The following is a 5,000-nucleotide window of genomic DNA, read 5'->3' as shown; positions in this document are numbered from 1 at the left end:
CTACCTGCAGCCTCTTGTTCTACTCACAATTAAAGCTATTCATGGACGCGCTCCTAAGTACATATGTGATGTTGTAATTGCAAAGCTGGCCTTCTCTGATCGAACAGTTAGTTATTCCTGCAACCTCAACACCCGAATATCAAGACTTTGGTCAAACTTGATGACAGAACATTCCTCTCTGTTGCACCCAAGTTGTGGAAATAAAGGATCTTAAAAGGCAACCTCTACTAAAACACAAAGATAACTTTATACCACAGAACATATTGTTTACAATCAAAATTGTTTGAACATTTTTCAATGAAAGGGTTTGTATCCCAAATAAATGAATTTGAGAATCACTTGTTTTTGTGTTCAAATTTCCTGGTCGCATAGTTCAACTACACAGCTATTTTTAGAGAGGCACATGATTGGCCAGTTCTAATGATATAATGAAATTATACACATGCGCGGCTTGAGCAGCTTGTGAAAAAATGGCCTCCGTAGTAAAATAAAATATAAAATATAAATATAATATACAAAGTAAATATCTCATCTTCGCTTCCACATTAGCATCTCTTTTTACTGGAAGATTCCTCACTACTTTAAGTTCCTTTTCTTTTCAGGAAATGACGAATCTTTTCTCGAATATTCATTGCGCTCAAACTACGTTAAAAAAAACACACTGACAAGCGTTATCACATATTTCTAGCTACAATATTTAGAAGCGTCATGGACACACGCGCGCGCGCGACACAGCGGAAAAATCTCATCCCCGATCTCTCCGAAGCCCTGGTTATCTAAGCGCGTGACATTGGGAACGAGAACTTAAAATAGTTTTGCGAAACTAAAATATATTTTAACAACTTTGATGGGGCATGGGGATCCGCTCTCTTTCCTTTTCCTCTCTCGATCATAATCAATTGTTATCCTCCTGGGCCCGGTTGTTCAAAAGCCGATGAACGTTAATCCGCGATTAAAAAATTAGCCAAGGAGTTTATTTCTCTACTCCAAAATGAAGTTCAATGCTGAAATTCGGCAAAACTTTGTTTCTTCTCCTCACCTTTCGTTTTCCGTTCTCTGTAATTTAATGTAGTTGTACTCGTATCTCCGTTCCTACTTTCATGATGTTACCTTATATTTCTTGCGTTATTACCTGTATACTTTTATTTGTGATAATTTTTGTGTTACTGATAAATTTGTTCTTTTATTTTTCCCCATTTATTACTTGTGTACTTGTGTTTACAACAATTTTACTTAATTTCATTTGTCTTTTTTTATGTCTGTAATTGTTATGTTATTTATTTTTGCTCCCAACCAACTTGATTAGCTATGCTATTTTTGGGTGCGGGTTGTATTGTTTAATTCTAATGTGAAGGGTTGTAATGAATATTGTTGTTGATGTTATTAGAAGAAGTCAATATTGAAAAACAAAAATAAACGAAAGAAACGTTCACCAAAAGTTGAAAACGTGAAAGAAAAGTTTACGCTCCTTCCCCCTATCCCTCTTCAGTATCATCATAATCATCACAAACCTTTCCCAAAATTATTTCAACAAAGCGGGAATCACACTCCAGATAAAGAACGCGTTAAGAAGTTTACGCGCTTTTGTGTAGGCAATTTGTTTTTCAAATGGGAACAGTGCGTATTTTCAGGATGTAGTTTGATTGGTTTTTCAAGAAATAGTACTATGTGTAGCTGTTATTTTAAAATTGTAGGACTTTTTTCTGCTTTTTCAAAAGGAACGATCATGCTAGGGAAACTCAGGTAAATTAAGGCATGGGTCTCAATTTGCCTTTAATTTGCTCACTTCAAAAGTGAGGGGGTGGTCTATCTCTTACAGCTTTAGATGCAGGCACATAAAACTTTGTCAGCTGCTTACATTTTTAGTTTAAGTCAATTCCATTATTTTTAATTATGCAAATTAGGTCACGTGACCTCCACCTGTTTAAAAAGCTTGTTTTTGAAACGGCTACACTTTTGCGTGTGTTCTCAATTGTTTTACCGGTCGCATAATGCAAGGCCTTCTATGCTTGGCCTTTGTAAAATAATTAAAAACGAAGGCGTCAAGATGAGATAAAACTGCCCTGGGGGACTGGGTCTAGTTGAAAAAAGCCGTTTATTTTCAAAAACAGTAAAAAATCCAAAAAAGGCCAAGCATAGTTTTGTAGAAGCTTGCATTGCACATTGTCCTAAACCAATCCGGTTTAATAACTCGCAACAAAAAGTATTGCCATTTTTGTCTAAAGACTGTTTATTGTTTTCTGGCCGCGTGCAGTCACGTGACAACATTAGCATATTTGGAACATACCAAATTGACAGAAACCACACATGTATGTGTTTGGCAAAGTTTCATCTTTCTAATGCTTAAGTGCTCCGAGTTTGACCACCCCCCATCACGTTTTCATTAAATCACTGTTTACCCATGCCTTAATTTACCTGAGAACGATCCTATACGTTTCCCAAAATTAATGACACCCAAAAATTTGGCCTGATATAATTTATATTTGCCCGATATCCTGTCGTGGGTGTCTTGAAGCTAACATGTAAATGAACTTCCTTTGCTCCCATGATTTCAACGCCTTCAAACCGAGTTATGATACGCGTTTTTGCTTTTGTTCCTGTAATCAACATGGGAACAAATGAACTTAGCACTTAAAGTAACTTTTATTCCTCGTTGAAATTTGTTCTTAGGAACCCAAATCTGCTTAATTGGAAACCAAAGTTCATCGTCGTAACAATTCGGAACTCAAAGTTCTTGTTAGTTTATTGAAAAGGAACTCCATGTTCCGTTTTTGTCTCCTAAGGAACAATAGGTCCTTTTCTGTGCGGTCCGTTAATCATTTTGTTCTCTTTCACAACAAAAGAGAACAGTTGTTCCTGCTTTAATCATTCCCATTAATCGAAAAAGAACTTGTTGTTCCTAATATTTAACATAAAATCGCATTGTCCTTGACAAAAAGGAACAGAGGCTTCACTTGGAAGAAGACGATTTAGATGGTTTGTTTCATTGTCCAGTGAAAGATTGTAACCATGATGGATTTGTGTCTCAAAGAGGTTGCAGAAAACATGTTAAGACAAAATACGGTTGGTTTATTTATTTTGATGGAAAACCCCAACACGTCCCCATTCAAGAAGAAACGAGTCCCAAAAAGGAAGTCCAACTTTCACAGCAACATCTGTACCTACATTTGAACGCGAAAGTGTAATCGTGGAGGAACTTCTGTCTTGGCTAACAGGGAGTGGTGGAGGATGCAAGAGTGACCAACAAGCGCAACAAATCGTTAGCAAATGTCTTAAGTTTCTAAAATTCTGTTGCGAGGACGAAGAAGGACTTTCTCTGGACCTTGCCGTTTTATATTTGACATCGCAGGCTGTGTATCCTCCTTGAGTGAGGATTTTCCAGTCGTCTACGTCGAGAGTTGATGGAGAAGCTTCATCTATGAAGATGACCTCGGTGTGCTTGCTTATCATTGCCTTTTTAAATACTTTCTTCTTGGTGACTGTTGCGACAATTGCTGTGGTGTATCAGCCCGAGAATTGGGTAAAACAGGCTCGTGTTGCCGCTATCTGCTTCTCCGACTAAACACGGTACTCTGTCTTTGTGTTTCTTCTTATTAAAATTAAGAAGCCTCAAGAGATCTTCACAAAACAATGCAATGTCACCTTCCGATAAGCTGTTTTCTAAAACTTCTTAAAAATACTTCGGCTGTGGGACTTTTAGAGGGTCGTACTGTGAGAAAGCTCTGGGAGTTAGAAGGCCCACTTTCTCAGCGGGAATTTCATTTCTCAGGAACCGTCTCTCCGAGACAGACCAACAGTACCCATTGTTGACTTCTATAAGGTTGTAGGAGATCGATCACAACCGCGCACCGGTGGCTCAGTTGGTTGAGCACGGGCTGTCACGCGGGAGGTCGTGAGTTCAACTCCGGCAGGACCAACACTCAGGGTCTTTAAATAACTGAGGAGAAAGTGCTGCCTTTGTAATTACGTCTGCAAATGGTTAGACTTTCTAGTCTTCTCGGATAAGGACGATAAGCCGGAGGTCCTGTCTCACAACCCTTCAATGTTCATAATCCTGTGGGACGTAAAAGAACCCGCACACTTGTCGTAAAGAGTAGGGCATGTAGTTCCCGGTGTTGTGGTCTGTTTTCTGTGATGTATCATGGTTGGGAGGGTAAATGCTCGGAGATATTAGCTACACCAAGCTACTCTAAAAATCCGAGGGTAAATAAAGATATATGATATGATATATATGATATGATATGATCACTTTCTTCAAGTCCTTTAGAAGCCTTGCCTTAAATGGCTCATTCGCCGCTAGCCTTTACGTCGCACTTGAATGCATAAGTGTAAGTGGCACCTTCGCACTTTCTGTAAATGGTGCCTCTGTAAAGGGCATACTCCAGCTTCCTCATTGCTATAAAGATGTCATTTATAAGAACCGTCAGTTTGTCTCCAAGCCGTGGCTCTACATCTTCACTTGGCTTTTCCACAGACGTGCCTTGTGTGGTTCCATCAAAATCAAAACGATCAATAATAACTTTGGCCCCTTGAAGCTTATCCATACCATTAGATAGAACTGACTTGAATGAAGTCTGGACGAGGCACACACGAACGACGTTCTCGGTCCCGCATTCCTCTACGTCCATGTCATCTGGATCTTCTAAGAACTTTCGAGCTTCCGTTATGAAGCAGTGTTGGTAGGATGATGTTACCAGATCTTGCATAAACTCATTGCTGTGGTCTTTCAGAACGTTTGAACAGCTCCTTTATGGCGAGTGATTCCTTGCCCTCTCGACAGGGGATCTTATAAACAAAACAAAAAAAGGAAACAACAATAGCTTTAGTTTAAAAAAAAAACACTATATATATATATATATATGTTAAAAAACCTCTCTAATGGTTGACTCTCGTTGCATTAAAGTGCTTCAGAGCTAATACGAATTTCATCAATCGCCCTTTTCATAACCAGTTCTATGCTCCTCATCGGTTCTCTCATGGGACACGTATGTACGAGGAAT

Source organism: Montipora capricornis, chromosome 14 (assembly GCF_036669925.1).
Source record: "Montipora capricornis isolate CH-2021 chromosome 14, ASM3666992v2, whole genome shotgun sequence".
NCBI lineage: Eukaryota > Metazoa > Cnidaria > Anthozoa > Scleractinia > Acroporidae > Montipora > Montipora capricornis.
The sequence above is the reverse complement of the archived record's forward strand: the minus strand, read 5'-3'. Positions refer to the sequence as shown.